At 39.0% G+C, this 17,678-nt stretch overlaps 1 non-coding gene and 1 pseudogene across 1 annotated transcript; both read right to left on the bottom strand.

The window, feature by feature from the left end:
• Nucleotides 1-11,656: 11,656 nt before the first annotated feature.
• Nucleotides 11,657-11,772, bottom strand: LOC112479864 (annotated as a pseudogene).
• A 9-nt stretch (nucleotides 11,773-11,781) lies between these two features.
• On the bottom strand, nucleotides 11,782-11,854 carry TRNAV-CAC. The gene has a single exon. It is a non-coding gene; the product is annotated as a tRNA-Val (tRNA).
• Nucleotides 11,855-17,678: the final 5,824 nt, after the last annotated feature.

Below are 17,678 nucleotides of genomic sequence, written 5' to 3' on the forward strand. Positions count from 1 at the left end.
AAACCCGTGTGGAGGCATATTCTACCCAGGAGCCCCCCGGCACTCTTCAAATGTGGCCCAGATATTGAAGACGAGGGAAGACACAGGAATCGTTACACGTTGAAGGAGACAGGAGACTCACGGACGATGCCTGATAATCACACCTTCACCCCAACATAACCACTTTTCCAAAATTTACTTTAATCTTAACGTTAATATGGAAAATGATTTCCCAATTACTCACCATTTTTTGTCCTTCACGACCTTACTCTATGACATAACCATTTTACTTCAATTAACGTGCCTAAGTCAAATCTTAGCTCGTTTAATCCTAACATCTTTTATTCTGAGGCTTTAACACTTTGTGACTCTTCGCTTTGATTTTTCTCTGCATGTGGCATTGTCAATGATTTTTAACTTATTTTTCAGGAAGGTTTTTCTGTATAAATTTTTTCCCCTCCCTCAGGAATATTCTTTGGCTAATATGTCCTGAGATTATCATACTTTTGAATTCTGATGCCCTGGTTTTATAATTATAGGGTCTACACAATTCTCAAATCTTTGCATATGATTTGTGTGATTTGTGTTAGTCATAAAGTCCTCCAGATTTTAACTTTATTCATTCGTACATTCACTTGACAAATATTTACGTTTTCTGGGCACCTTCTATTGCCAGGAGTTACATTGTTCTGGCAATATGGTGGCAAACAAAACAGATACTATATTTTCCGATTATGGCTTTTTTAAGATTTTTCCCTTTACACTTGAAATTGAAAAATTTCACCAAGTTATGTATTGGGGTTAATATACTTTTGTTAATATTGACCATTCCCTTTCAATCTACAAATTTATAGTTTCCTCTTGCTCACCAAAGTATTTACCAATTTAATTATTTCCCTTACCTTTAATTTATACTTGTACTTGAGATGGATTAGACCTTCTTGATTCGTGTTTTGTCTATCCTCTCAGTAATTAATTTATTTTTTCTTCTGACGACTTTGACTTTGAAAGTTTTTCCTCTGATTCATGTTTCTTCAGCGTTTGGCCTGATGTGCACTTGGCCTACGTCCTTCGACATGTAGCCGTTGTGGAATTTTCTTGTTCTTTGCCTTATTTCTTTTTCACAGCAGTCTGCTCCTCACCATTGTGGCAAAATTTTCTAAACGTTTCTCATTTTGCTTGAAGAAATTGTTATAAATGGGAATCTAGTCTTCTGTACTGTACCATTTTCTTTGGTGTCTACCTTACCTTTACACTGAGTCGTTTGTCCTTGTTCCTGATTTGAAATTTAGATGGTCTTTCTATACCATTTCAGTGGTATGAATCCAGGATAAGAAGATATCAAGATAACATATGAAGAATATTTTCGATTTACTCCTGTTCTTTATCGCCTCGTAGATTCAGCAGCCCAGGTACTTGGGGAAGAAATTCCACACATAATCCAGGAATTCAGAGGAAGACTACGCCGAGGCTACTTCTTCACAGTCTACGTGGCACTCGGAATTGGCCAGAGTGGTGCTAATTCTGGCTAGGACATTGCCATAGCTTCTATTCACCTGATATTCTTTTAGCCTAATGTCTACTTAAATGTTTAAGCTTTGACAATAGATATAACAAATGCCTCTTGATGCTAACAGTACAATCAAAAAGCCATAATTTGAAAATAAAGTAAACTATTTAGAATGTGTCCTCAAAATGAATTTGCTGAACAGATTTTTAGTATAGCGACAGACCACATTATCAGCAACATTTACATTCAAAATATGACGGTGACATCTAGATAAGAAGAAACATGGGGGTCCTGTCCTCGAATGTTCTGTTCAGATGTCAGGAGATGCCTAGCGATTGCCTCTTTTGTAGCCATAAGTAGTTCACTCATTGGAAATTACAAGTGGTCCTAAATAGTCAAAAAAAAAAAAAAATTGAAAAAGATAAAGTTGAGTGATTCATTTTTTTTTTTAATTTAAAACTTATTACAAAGCTACAATAATCAAAATAGTGTGTACTGGTATAAGAATAAATATATAGGCCAAAAAAATGGAATCAAGAATTCAGAAATAAACTCAAATGCCTTTGGCCAATTGTTTTGCAGCAAAGGTGCCAAGATTATCCAATAGGGGAGAGAGTATAAAAGAATGAAGCTGGACCTCTAATTTCACTCCATATACAAAATTTAACTCATAATGGGTCAATGACCTAAGTATAAAAGGTAAAACTATGAAACTCTTGGAAAAAAACAGGGATTTTTTGATCCCAGATTTGGCACTGGATTCTTAAATTTGATATCAATGCATGAGCAATAAAAGAAAAAAATGGATAAATTGAACTTTATACAATTAAAAGCTGATGTACATCTAAGGACGTTATCAAGAAAGGAAAAAGACAATCTACAGAATGGGAGCAAACCTTGTAAGCCACAAACTCATAAAGGTTTAGTATCCAGAATAATCAAAGAACTTTCCTAATCCAACAACAAAAGGATAAAAAAACTTAATTTTTTTAAAAAGGCAAAGGACTTGAAAAGATATTCCTCAAAACGAAAACATCCAAATGGTCAATAAGCACACGAGAAGACATTTCACATCACTGGTGATTAAGGAAATACGAGTCAAAACCGCAATGAGATACCACTTTACCCCCGCTAGAATGGCTAGAGTTAAAATGATAACAAGTGTTGGCAAGGACGTGGGGAAACAGAAACTCTCATACGTTGCTGCCAAGAAAGTAAAAAGGTTCAGTAAAATATGGAGGACATCTGGACAATTCCTCAAAAAGTTAAAACATAGAACTACCATATAACTCAGCAATTCCACTCCGACGTATATACTCAAGAGAAATGAAAGCTTATGTCCATAAAGAACTTATTCACAATTATTTTATACATTATTCATCATAGCCAAAAAGTGGAGGTCTCAGATATCATAGATTCCATGGACAGATGAATGGATGAATGGTAAACACATTGTGGCATATAATAACCACGGAAAGAAGCTAGGCACGAAACATCCCATGTTCTATGATTTATTTTATATAAAATATCCAGGATATGCAAATCTATGGAGACAGGAAACATATTACAGGTTACATCACTTACATCTAAAGATTCTCATCCTCTGATGACCACGACCTACCTGTCTGTCAAGCATTGTAAAATCCTCTAGTTGGATTATTCGTCTGAATTCCTGTGCAGTGTGGAGAGGCATGCAAGACTTGGAGCAATGGAAAAGAAAAATAATAATAAGTTCTGCTGGTATTTTTAAGAATACAAGAAAATTCAAGTCTCTCAGCTCTGACTAGAGTTGCTTCACGTGTGTAGTACTTAACAGAATATTCCTTTTGTCAGAGTTTTGCTTACCAAGTCCTTTGCGATCCAGGGAGTCTCCTGGTATCCGATCAAAGAGAAAGGACACAATAGAAGAAGGGCCATCTACTAAGGACCATTGTGAAGTCAGCAGCCTTCGTCAAGTTTCAGGACAGAAGCTATTGTGGACGAGCTCTTTTGTAGACTTATTCAGAACTGTGATTGTGTGTAGGGTTGAATGTACATTTTTTCTCTCAGCTACAAAGAAAACAAATGTACTCAACAAATATGAGAGCAGGGTTTCAGTCACATTGTTCAGGTATCTTTATTTCTTAAAAATAAGGTCAAGAAAATAATAGTTCTTTTCAGGGTTGTTTAGAAACGTGTTTACAATACATAGGAGATCATACTAAGAAAATAAAACTACAGTATATTATTGTCTGAAATGTTTTTCTAGTAATAAATGTGTGCATCATATAGTTACCTGTTCTGGGGCGAAGGGTGGGAGAGCCCTCTATTTTCTGTTGAAAGGCCTTTGACCTTGAAAATAAAATCACCCTACTGAAAGCAATTCAATCAACACATGTGTCAGAGCACTGGGAAATGAATTTCTTCTTTTAATTTGTGAAACATTTCTCTTTTGCTCTTAAATCTCATCATGTGACATTTGCATGAAAATCAATTGTAGTGTCTTAGAGGTGACTTTGAACAAGTTTCTGTCAAGTAACTACGCACGTGAACACAGGGCACGGTCCACAAACTCTGTCTTCGTCACAATCTACATGCATTTTCAAAAACAGCATCGCTCTTAATTCTACAAACACAATTATTTTATTTCTTTAGAAAGGACATCTAACGATTTTAATGAACTTGCCCATACAAATATTCTAGGATAATGACATATGGTGCAAGTATTTTTACATAATCAGTCCCCAGATAGGATCAGCTAGTCATGTATAACCAACAGATGTGTGCTTACAACAAACAAGCTTCGAAAACTACCGCCTCTCTGTTAGATGCATGCGGATTAAATATTTCTAGACACTTGGCTTGAGTTTGTAATGGCATTCAAGAATACAATCATGGTAGATGGAATGTTTTCAAATAACTTAATCTCTGTTAAATGTCAAACTTGCTTTTTTTATACTTTTAGCAGATATATTTCTACTTAGTTCAATATTTGAGTGATTAAATAGAATCAAGGAAGAACCAAGATTCCAGTGTAAAACTGGATGTCAAGATCATCCCCTCTGCTGATAGGGGAGGGTTAGCAATGTCTGCTCAGTCGTCAACTTTGACCTTAATCTAGCAGCAATGGCAAATCCGACAGATATTCGAAACAAGCAATTGCTTGACATATTAGAGAAACATTTTGATTTGACAGGAGGGAACAAAAACATTTTCTTTAATAATGTGAGCTGTCAGTGAACACGGAGCAACGCTGACCCATGAGAATTCATTGTTCATTTGCGATGGTTTGGGGCACTGCTGGTTCTGGCAGAGGCTATACATTTAGAAGTCAACTACTCAGATTTAGATAAAAGAACTGGAATATTTGCTAGGAAAAAAAACAAAACCCTGGCATCGTCACACATAAAACGTTAGGCAAGTTGTCGACCGATGGATATTTCGTGACGCCACGCACATACACAGTGTGTCAGTTTGATGCCAGAAGGGGCTTAGTTTTGTCTGAAACCATGAACAGGAAGTGTTTGTAACATCGCTACACTGTGGGTTGCTGATCCCATGGATTAGACACAGCTGCCAAAGAGAAGGCAGTCTCACAGTCTAATCTTAAAGACGGAGTGGCATGTCGTTAACGAGACACTTCCTAGATCATGAAGAAAATCTGAGGATTGTCTGACATCGTAATGAGGGTGCTGGGAAAAGGAACATACATCTGAGTTTCACCGTGAAGAACTAGAAAAGAAATTCAGACCAAGCAAGATTCTAACCACTCTGAAAAAGAAATATCATTAGTTCTTTAATGAGAAGGAACTGAAAACACATAGATCAATACACTTTAAATCCTTCACTGTATGAGTAAAACAAATCGTCTGGCGTTTTTATCACAGATTGCCTATCCAGCCAGTCTCTACTTGATTTTACACAATTCTGAGCTAAAGAACGCTCTACATGTCAGAATATACAGACAGATATTGGACAAGACTTGCCGTAATTGATAAGTAGAGTCAAGATTCTGGTTCCCGCACTGGGCAAAATCAGAAAGTGCCTTTTCATTATTACTTAATTATGGTGGTGTCTGAGCTCAGTGGAGAGCCTCATCTCACAATGTACATCAAGATACCAAATCTGTTTATTTTATCCACTTACTTGTTTTAAACAAACAGCTGGAGAGCTGAAGAAAATATCAGTGCGTATTTTCTTAGGCCTGAAAGCACCCTTAAATACATAAAAACTGATTAAGATGGATATTATTGTTTGTTACATCATAAAGATGGTGCTTATGAAGAGGAAAGTATATAGATTATTCAAACAGTAGTAGGCTGCTTGGAAAAGAATAAATAAAAATAGTTCAATTACTTTACGTTTCAAAATAGAGAAAATGAGCTAAAAGCAAATAACAGTAAGCCATAAATAGTAAAGCAAGATGTGAATAAATACTTTTATAGTCTTGAAGTAAAATGACTTCCCTGAGGATTTCAAAAGTGCAGCCATATATATCATACATCAAAAACTACCATTAACACAATATAAAGTCATGCGACAACCTGGGGGGAGAATGTGACATACATTCCAAGAACGGCACCCTCAATGACAATGCCCTTACAAACCGTATAGAGAAAGACGAACACTCCCCATAAAACAAGGGCAAAAACACGAACAAATAATGCACCAAAAGGGCACATTCGGCCAGTAAAAATTCTTAAAATAAACAATCGATTCCCTCACAACTAAAGAAAGCAACAAAGATGAAATTCCATTTAAGGGCTAGTCAAAAAAACTGGATTCTGAACAGGGCTTACGCATGAAAATATTTATTTCAACGTTTTTCATCTATGTAGATCTGAAGTTTCCTCCGGATCTTAACTTACACTTAGAATTGGTTCACGTGTTACGACACATCAATGTGATACGGCCTCTGGAAGAGATGTTTCAACTTTCTGATAGCACATCATCAAGACAAAGAACGCTCATGCATTCGCCCGCACCTAGTCGCATTCAAATATGTATTATATGGAGGAAAAGATCTGAAATATACAGTTGGGGATATTTTGGGGTAGCGTGAGGTAGGCTAATTTTAAAGTATTTCGACTTTCAAGTAATTTCTGAGATTCATACAATAAAGTTTTATAAATAAAAATGTCATTCCTCCAACCCCAAATATATATATAAACTGTTGTTTTTAATATTGTCCTTAATGTATATGCGATAAGATTAGGTTTAAAAAACAGACTGCGATTTTAGTTGTACAATATGATTAAATATATATATCGCTTTGTACATAGATTAACAATACAGCATAATATGAAAGATAAATTTCTCCTTTACATTCTTTAATTTTCTTCATTATTAAACTAAAATTAGGAAGATGTTAGGAAATGAATTCATAACAAGAGACTTCTTCCAGATAGTATAAAAATTCAACGTAAACAGTCTGTATTTTATCTGAAATCCAGAACCTATTTCACTGAGATCCCATTTATTTCCAAGCAGGTGCATAAGGAATTTTGTGATGTTGTGGAAACATTGTCAGATAGTGATTTTCAGAGTCACCTGGTTAGAAATCCTGCTGACATCACTTTTATTTATTTATTTATTTATTTATTTATTTACAACTAGTAACTATCTTTTCTATATCTGTGCCTTCTACATTTTTCCCTATAAAGACACCTTTACAAAATGTTTGTGGCTTGTTAACGACAAGAAGGTTCTTGGTTGGATCTCTGAGATTTAGAATCACTAACAATCCGTATCGGACTGTTTATCTTGTGTGTTTGGTGTTTCAGGGATTCACTGAAACCAGAAGCAGCAGAAACCAACATATTATGTCCAGTAGTGCTGCCTGATTATTTAAATAGAAATAAAGCCTACGAATTTCAAACAAGAAGTTTCATTAGCCACAGCCAAGCACAGCACTGATCTGCCGTAGTTCACTCTAGTTCTGTGATGCGTGTTGGGCTAATGAACTAAAACAGTCCTCAACTTAATTACAAGGTCTTTGGTGGATAACAGCATTCTTGTGTCATTAGACACATTAAATTGGCCTATTTGAAACACTTATTGTATTCATTAGATACCCTGGCATTATTCAGTCTTGATGACTTTGGACAGTATTGTAAATAGCTTCATTTGGATAGTGATAAAATGTTTTTTCTGACATTCCGGGACAGAGAAACAATAATATGAAATGTAATGTTTCATATTATTGTTCAGAATACACCACACCTCTTTGTAATTATTTCTTGAACCATAATGATAGTTCTTTTTCTATATTACTTTTTTCTAAGTTAATATGAACCAGTTGGGATAAGGAATATACAAAACAGGTAATGCTATATCACATATGTCCTTCCTGCTTTCTCCATTTCATTTCAGGTTGCAACAATAATTTATTTTCTAATTTTTTTTTTAAAAGACTTGTTGATAACATATTCTTTCAAAAGCATTCGAAGTGGATAATGTAGTTTTCACAAGCTTTACGTAATCACCACCCAAAAGGAAGACACAAAAATGAGAGATTTAAATTTTGAAACAATCTTATATGCAATTCTTTTAAGCTCTTAACACATATGCATGCTTTTATTTAAAGTAAGCTAGCAGTAAATCTGCAAATTTTTCTCTTAAAAAATGCATCATTCAAAGTTGGCAAACATCATCCTTCCCTTACTTTGTTGAAATGTTTTGGTACAGCATGAGGGTAAAAAAAAAAATTTAAAATTGCTAATTTTAAAAGTGTCATTTCCTGTGGATTTGCTTGCAGGCGACCTGCACATAGAAGCAGGAGTTCCAGCCAACGGCATCAGTCAACCCGAGGACAGCAATCGGAAGGAAAACACTGAGAGCTGCCAGCCTCACAGCAGTGACAAAGCCTTTCTGCCATTCCTTATGAGAGCAGTACCTGAGTCGGCCAAACACCAAATTTCTTATTTTAAAGAAATGTCCTCATATTCAGTACCGAATATTACGTAGTTGAAAATGTGGATTTTTAAAATAATTCCTCTGAGATAATTGGGTAAGCAGGTGTGGAAAATACTCTATTTCAATTTCAAAATTTAGAGTTAACTGCAGATGAATTTTTATTAACTTTAAAAAGTATCTGCTGACATTAAAGAAAAGACGATTTCGCGTCTATATTCCATCAGATACGGACCTTGCATCTAAGATATGTAAATGACTCTTACGAACCAACAATAGTCAGACAATTCAATTAAAAAAGAAATGGACAAAATAGCTGAATAGACATTTCTCTAGTGAAGACACACGAAAAATTTTTAAGAGTGTGATTTCCTGTGGATTTCCTTGCATATGACCCGCCCGATAGTGGTGGCTTCCATTAGTGAACGTGCGTGGATCACGCAGTTTGAATCCCTGACTCCTACATGGTCATGGAAATCTCATCCTCTGAGCTCTCTCTGTTTTCAATGCACCTTTGAGATTTTGGCTTCAGTGCCTATCTTTTTTCCTCTCGATTTATGATACATTTTTTCTTCATCGGACACCTGGAGATCTGCTTTATTTGTTTGATAATCACGTGTTCGTATTTGAGTGCGTCTAAGTTATTGTAATTCATACTAACTCTCTACGTGACTGGAGTTTGAGCTCCGCAGAGAAGAGAGGTGTTTCCACATGACCTCTGACCACCACATGGATTTTAAAATTTTCCCCTCCTCCCTAGTACTTCTACTCATCCTTCAAGACTCGCTCATCATCCTTTGATTCCACCACAGTAGCCATTTCTGAAGAAATAGACTGTTTTTAAGTCCCTGCTCTGTCCCATGGGTCATCGTGTATACATTAATAGTATGTTCTATCTATTACTTCAGCTTGTCTGCGCTGTCAACTTACATTTTGTTAGACATTAAAAAGAAATCTTCAATATCCTTACAGGCATTAAATGTTCTTTTTACTACACACACAGAACCCCATCATATATATATACATACACATATATAGTTCCTCAAATAACTAGGATAAATAAATAGTTAACAGGTAATATTACAGAGATGCCATCACAGAGAAAAATTAAGATGTTAAAATTATAATGCCATATCTTCACAGTAATCTTGGTTTTCCTTCAGGCAATCAGTCTCTCAGGGGTGAAGGTACAAGGCTGTTTCTGAAGGATGGCCTCGACTTGCAGACCAATTTTACTTCAAAGCTTCTGACATTGGTTATTTCTCAGGGGCTGTGATTTTTTTTCTCTATCGCAGCCACAGTTGGTCTGGAGGTAATAATTTCCTGGGCAGGAATCCAATTCTGTAACCATCTCTGTCAGCATGCCAATTTTGTATTGTACCTGTAAGGCTCGGTAGGATCAATCGAAAGAAGCTCATACGGTTCTACCACAATACGTAAACATGCTCCCTAACTAAAGCATCAGAAACAAAGCTGGCAACTGCGGATGCCTACGGCGAATTTCTGAGATAAGCAGTTTCAAATTTACTAACACAGATAATATTTTGCGTACGTCGTGCAGGTTCGCCTCTTATGTTATTTGCTAAGGTCTCTTCGTAAAGAATCCTGCTTTTCTCTTCTCCTTTATTGATGTTCTTGTTACTCTCAGTCCATTGTCTAGGAAAAGTAGTTCCCTTGGTTCCACCGCCATTAAGGAAGATGAAGAAAGCGTGGCAGGTGATTTGCAAAGGAATTCCCAGTTTAAAGGAAAATACCTCTGACAGGTATTCTCATTGAAGAAAACTGGAGTGGACCCACAAAAAACACCAACGGTGCGAGCTCACGTGACCATACGTACTTGGTGAGATACGTGAGATGTGAACCCAATAATAATCAGTAATATTTAGACACATCCATTTCCAAACACGCGAATGCTTCGGTTTCTGAATGTGTCCCCACTAGGCGGTAGCAGGGGAGTTCCTGCTCCATTTGAACATTTCATACTGAAGATGGACCTATAGATCATTAAAATGGCAGGAGGAACATGCAGGCTTTTTCCCCCTCCCTGACGTTACATTCTCTTTCAATTTTCAGGACAAATATCAGTATATAAACACTGGACACTGTCAAGGTTAAACTATTATTTATATTACAATTAAAAAATCAAATGATGTAAAAACTAAATGCTATAGTCTTTAGAGATTTATTTATAAGCAAAGCAAGGGTTTGATGTAAGCTTCTTATGAATTTTTAAGATAAATATTGACTAATTTAACCATTCATGTGTCCCTCTTTTTTTGTCTTGCAAAAGGAGTATAGGTAATACACAGTGTGGGTGCATCCGCACGTTTGTGAGACACAGTGAAGATTTTATTTGGTACTGAGGCTCAAGCATAAAAGGTCCCCTTTGACTGAGGTATACAGCATACATGATAAATCTTTTGCCTTGGCCAATTTTCATAATCTAATAAGTCCTATCTGGACATTGGGGCTGTTCATGGAACAAAAAGTAAATAAGATGATTATTTTTGGATGAAGCCTGTTCCACATAACGACCAATAGCAATGTATTTAAACCTGAAATGCAGTCAGTTAAAATATTATTTCTATGTGTCAGTCATTAATTTGAAGACAAAACACATCTGACCTACATTGTAAATATAAACCATAAAAAGAAACACATTGGCAATTCACTTTTCGCGATCCAGGTGATCTTCTTATGTATATTAGATATCATGATTCCTGAGTTTCTCTTAAATGAGGAGAGTATCAAGTCTCTAAATCTTTTCTTCATAGTATGGGAGTATAAGTTGTTAATATTATGAGAATTCACCATGCTTAATGATCAGTGCAATGTGTATTTCTAATGTTTTAACATCTCTTAAACTTGCAGCAGGAGACTTCACTACATGAAACTATACCCAGCCTGGATGAGCACGTGCATGTAACAAGTCTTCTGTCTAAAACTCCTGAATCCTTGAAGATTTATACCAAGTTGGTTGGACTTCAGGAGACAGAGTACTAGAAAAGGGAGACCTGCATGGAAGGTTCTCTGAAGATCTGTGGAGAGTCCCCTCAAGGACTTTGCAGCTCGGCATTGATTAATGTGTGAGGAAAACAGCCCGGGGCCGGGGGACCCCACAGAAATGATGAGCAATAAAACTGTCCAGAGTTCACACTGGGCCTGAAAGGGCGTACCACAGGCAAAGAGGAGAAAGTTTACGTTGGGAGAGGGGAGCCCCCCAGAGCCATCACTACTTCTTTTTTCTTTTTTTCTTTTATTATTTATTATTATTTACGCCTACAGCACCTGGTCTTCCTAGGTGGCCTCCCATCCAAGTACTAACCAGGCCCAACCCTGCTTAGCTTCTGAGATCAGACATCAGGCTCGTTCAGGGTGGCGTGGCCGTCGACCATGGACCGTGGCTCCACTGGGGCGTGAACCCAGGACCTTCTGCGTGTGAAGCAGATGTGCTCACCGCTACGCCATGGAGCCACGTCCAAGCCATCATTGCTTATCGATCGAGCTTATCATTTGTGTGAACAGATAGCCAAGATCACAACTGTCTGATAAGAACGAGTAGTGTGAAAACCAGGAAAAAGATTCAATACCAAGTGAGCTAAGCGGAAAGATAACATAGAATTCATATGTAGAGACAGAGAAAACAAATCAACAACAACAAAAGAATTAAGAGGCTATCACATCTAGGAAAGAAGAGTAAGTTGTTATGCAGACGAAGCAATTATCAGTTTCGGAAAAATACATGTGATTGCCCCTCCCCCTCAAATGAGTAAAAAGCTGAATAACACCGTATTTACATCCGAAGACTGTAGTACAAGGGTGCCACGATGTGAGGGGAGAGTCTAAGACCTACCGAAGAGCGTTCTGTTGACTCATGTGCCTTGAGCTGTCCTTTTAAAAGCAGCGAGAGAATTTTGGTGTCATGACCACGGGATACGATGGTTAGTTTCCCCTTTTTTTCCTGGGAAGCATTTAAAAGCCATAAAGACGATGTTAGACAAAAATACAAATTCAAGTATTGTTGGAACTAGGAGGCATTTAAAATTCGAACCCAGAATGAGCACGGCGACCTGCGACAGCAATCGGGAGAGGCCGTCATGGCTGCTACTTTCGAAAACAGCCAGTCGAGAGGGCTTCTGGGCGGCACCAACCACCCTGAGATGCAGCATCTGCGCCATTTACGGTAACAGAGTGGGGTCCAACAGCTGGCTGCAGGGGCGTCCTTGGGCCCAGTTTGGTTCCAAAGGGCAGAGGAGGTGGAGATGAATGACTCTGAGAGGAGTTATTTTTGCAAAAGCCCGTCAGTGGCTGCGGATGCTGGAGGCGGTGAGGATCCATACTGTAAACCCCTTCCACAGGGCAGATCCGAATGCACCCTGCACTGACCGACTCCTTTGCACTGACTGGGTGTGCACCACATGAGAATCTAACCTACATTTCGCTGCTACAAACTCTTAGCATGCAGCTCTCCAAGGACACCTGCTGTTGCACGAATAATACCAAGAGCTAGCCAGCCCAGCTCGTGGCCTCTGTGTGGTTAAGGTGTGAGGCTGACACGGCCCAGTGCATTCACCTTCTACCTCTCTTCAAGCTGCGGAGGATAAAACACATGGTAACTCCTCAGCGGGCCCTCCGTGAAGCCCCTCTCCTCGACTTGAGATAGTGAGGAATGTCTTTATTCCTTCCAGTTTGAGGGAGAGGGGTGTGGAATTTGCAGTCCACCAAAAGATCACTAGAGAAAAACCTTCCTTCCCGAGGCCTCCTGCTGCCTCCACCCGCCCTTTGTCCTCGATGAGAGAAAAGGGCTTATGAGTTATGAGGAGCGTGACTGGTTTTCATTTATCTTCCTTCGGCAAATCCCAAAAAGTGGTCTGTCTCACGGCCTCTTTTGGTCTGTGGTACCTATTGGTTCTTGGTGCCTTTAAAACTTCTGTTTTTAAATTTGATTTTAAAGACTCTGGTGAAATATTCCATAGATAGGGTGAAAGACCAGCAGCGGAAATGTAGGTGTTAAGCTACCTAAACACAGACGAGGATTTACCATACGTCACCTGTCCTGAGATAAGTATGTGATGCTGGGCTGAGCACCCAGAAACGCCATAGGGCATTAGGAGAACGCAGAAGTCTCGGTGGCAACCCAGATGTACTAGGCAGAGGAGATGCTGTGATTTAGATGGACTAACCCTCCCCCATCCCTTTCCCCCATCTCCAAGACCCTGACACCCGTCCAACACCATCTGAGTAGCAGCACTGTGATTTAGATGGTCTAACCCTCCCCCATCCCTTTCCCCCATCTCCAAGTCACAGCGATGGGCTCAGGGCTGGGTACCCAACTCACAACTGAGACCATCGGTGTGAGGCTGGGACATTCTGAACATTTCAGGGTCGCTGTATACCTCAGGCTGGTCTGGAATAAAGCCGACGACTGTTGCAAGTCCTGAGCATGTGATCCTAGGGATTAGGAACATTTGTCTTCTAGCCACGTGAGGATACTTATCTCAAAATAAAATGGATAATTTAGAAGGCAGAACAGAAAGACATAAAGGAGATAGTTCCTTAGTGATATCACCCACCTTAAGTATCAAATCCCATCCATCTCAGAAATTATAGGACTCAGAATTTAATCCTTTTAGCTTTAAATTGGTTTCCTGTTACTTAAGGTCAAAAGCATCCTGCCCAAGCAGTTTCTCAGGCGCTTACAGCTCGCCTGCAGATTGGTGGACTCTGAGTCTAACTGGCAGTAGCGATACTAAAAGATAACTTACAATGATTACTCACTCACTGCTATCTGTATCTAGGAGGATAATATAAAATTATCTCCACTCCCGTCTTCGTGCTGGAGGTGAGTGTAGAAAGGACACAGAGGCTCTTGACACACTAATGGCTGTGTAATTCAAAATGGGCTCAGAGCGAAGATATTGGACAGCTGGAAAGAGACACAGGCTTTTTGAAAAATAGCGAATATTGTCTTCGAAGTGAGATTACATTCCTATCCTGAAATGAGAAACTTGAGTATTAGAGATTTTATTTAACTCTCTCAAGATCACTTACCAGAAAAGTTCATCAAGGATTCAAATTCATATCTATCTAACCCCAAAGATATCACATTATTTTCTGTATAATGAGTTCCCAGAAACTAGGAATATTCGAGAACTCATGAACAAAACATATATCAGGGCTGCATAGGTGTGATCCTCTCATCAATTATCTACTGATTGCTTTCCGGCTGTGAGAATCTGTTTCTATCTTCGCTTTTAGTTTGCTGTCAGGCAGATTGTCCAACACTGTCCTCCGAAAGAGTCTGTTGTCATCTGTTTAATGATTCCTGTCACGGGGTACTTTACCAAAATAGAAGGGCAAGATCAGAGGGAGGATGGTGGGGTCTGTCCAGGAAGACCGGAAGACCAGCCATTTTGAGTGCTTGGTTTTCATCACTGTCATTAAAACTCACATAAGCTGCTCTCAATGTTGTTGTGTTTTTTTTTTTTTCCTTTGCCTTTTCTAGGCTCCTCTATACCTTCCTCTATACAAATGCCGTTAACACCAGATGTTGTCAAACCTGATTTTCTTTCTTGGTATTTGAGTTCCTCATTTATTAGAACTGGTGCCAACACAGCAAAATTAATCATTCAGGTCTGAATTGCTCATAAGCGACTTGAACGGCACATGGGTGCGCTTCGTGTAGGCTGTGACATGGATTCAGTTTCTTTGAAGTTAATTGTCAGCTCTTACAGCTACAGTGACTACAGAATAGTCAGCAAAATGCTGCAATCACCATCATTAAGAAATTTTGAATGCCTGCCTTTAGATGCAGCATAAAGCGTATTGATGTAGGGGGAGAAAAAAAAAGATCATTCTAGAATACTGAACGTTTATCCCAGTACTATTGCCAAGTTCCTAATTATATCTCAAGGCATAGACTTGTGAAAGAAACTTCACAGAACGGAATCGACTGTCACATCCTACTGATGTGGATAACAAGACCGACGGCGACATCAAGACGACACACGTTCCATCCGTTGTTGCTACTAATGGCTCGATAAGCCTTATTCTTAAGTAATTGCAGATAAATGGCTAAAGAGAGAGTGGAGACATTCTGACTTGCAAAACCACGTAAGGAGGGCAGTGTGGGGACCAAGGTGACAGTTCTGTCTATTCCGTTCTGTCTATTCAGTTTAAATGATTCACCGTCTATGGTTATAACAGTGAGCAGACAGCGGCTAGACTGGAGACGCGGTTCCTGCCGGATCTACGCGGTTCCTGCCGGATCTACGCGGTTCCTGCCGGATCTACGCGGCACCTACTTATCAAACACAGCAGCAGCTGTGAGGCCGAGTACTAAACAAGAACTAGATGACAATAATACCACAAGCCTTAAGGACAAAAAACGTTTAAAATTTATTTTTCAATTCGCGGAGAACAAATTACACTCTCGTAATTTCTAAACGCCATCTCTCTAAGCAATTTGTTTGCATGTTTGTCGTCAAATATATGATTGACTTCTATCTTTTGTTTTGGTGCATCTCCTGATACTTCCCCGTAAGTACTGTACCCTAAATCTAGCGATTGATATTTGCTCATAATTTCTATCTCCTGTATATGTGCACATTTTGCTATTTTGACCATATGACTCAGGTCGATGTGGTAATGAGCAGTCAGTTTTTTTGTGTCTATATGTAAATTCCGGTCTCCCATTTTCAGTGCTTATTCAGAGCTTGATAACACGAGGTTATCTCATTTAAACCTCTCAGCCTACTTGAAAATTAAATGTCACTCTCCACCTAGTTGTCAAAGGAGAAAACTGAGAATCCGGTTAACAACTTGGGCAAAGATAAAATCCTGATGAGCGGAAGATCTGGGAGTTAAGCCTACGTCTAACAACACAAAGCTCAGGACCTGTCTTCCACCCTTACACAGCCTTCCGGCAAGATGGCCTTCCGTTAAGATGGCCTTCCGTTTCTTCAGGGTAGGCCTTCTAGATAATTCCAAGGAAAGGGATAGACAAAATCACATAATTTATATTGTTATCATTTTGTTTTACTTCGTGAATTAGCCGATAAAAATCATAAGGTGCTTTATAAAAATAAGAAATACCAATATATTTGATCTTCACAAAGAGAATAGGATAATTCTATAATCCTGTAATAAATACTTACCTTCTTATTGCATCTTTCTTGTTCTGATAGTGCCTCCTTTTAGAGGTGGTGGTCTATAAAAAGATGCTGGAATGCAAGGGGAGAAAATTCTGGGCCGAGGCAGGAAAGCTAACTTTTAAAATGACGTCTCACAAGGCAAGTATGAATTAAATTGCAACGAAAGTCAGGTGAAAAATGCGAAGAACGAATTTCAAACTGTGAGAGTAAAATCAGTGATAGAGCGGATGACGTGAGAAATTCTCAGAATGGGAACTAAGACACCCAGAGAAAGCAGGGCTCCAGTTTAAGGCTGTCTCCCACCTGCAGTCCAGACTCCGAGGGCCCCTGCCTTCTCCGCTGCTAACTGTCCTCTTCACTCACTGCTGGGTCCTTCTCATCATCAAGTGGACCTGAAAATGATTCTCCAGTTTAAAATTTAACCAAAACAAGTTCTGTGGATCGCACCATCAATGCCAGCTGCAGACCAGTACTCGGCACCGTGACTCGGTCACTCTTCAGCTCATGACTCCTCCTCTCGCACCCCGAAAGCTTTACCAAAGGCATCTGTTACCTTGACATCTTTAAACAAATACGACGCTTTTAAGGTCTTATCGTGCTTATTTTCTCTATGCGTTTGCCGGGGTGAGCCAGTCTGTCTTTAAAGCATATCTCACCTTGAGGATAGTCCACTGTCCCCTTCCAGAAATAGCCTTGTGTATCTGAGACTGGCCCCATTTTGTAAATGTGCTGGTCTAATGTCCTGAAGACCGTTTCATGTGGTTCAGCTCATGGTAGAAATCTCACTGGGGGCGACAGCTGCAGTGACTGCAGGTGTATGAAATTACACATAGAAGTGTACAATACGTATTAACTTCATACTCTCCAGGTATGTTTGTTCCTGTTCCTGGGAAGCAGGACACGACTAGTTACTCTGACAGATCTGGGGATCATGCTCGCAGGCCCTTAGACCAGTGAGACAGCTGACTCTGTAGGCCTGAACAGACGAGGAAAACACACAAAGCTCACCACGCTATCGACTCAATCACTAATTTAGAACTTAGGGCAAGAGATAGCAAGCAAATTTGGAGCACAAAAGAGAAAATACAAATGGAGGAACAGGAAAACTGACCTCAGAAGAAATGGATGATTCAGGAAACAAAACA

The sequence above is a fragment of the Pteropus alecto genome, unplaced genomic scaffold, assembly GCF_000325575.1.
Source record: "Pteropus alecto unplaced genomic scaffold, ASM32557v1 scaffold21, whole genome shotgun sequence".
Lineage (NCBI taxonomy): Eukaryota > Metazoa > Chordata > Mammalia > Chiroptera > Pteropodidae > Pteropus > Pteropus alecto.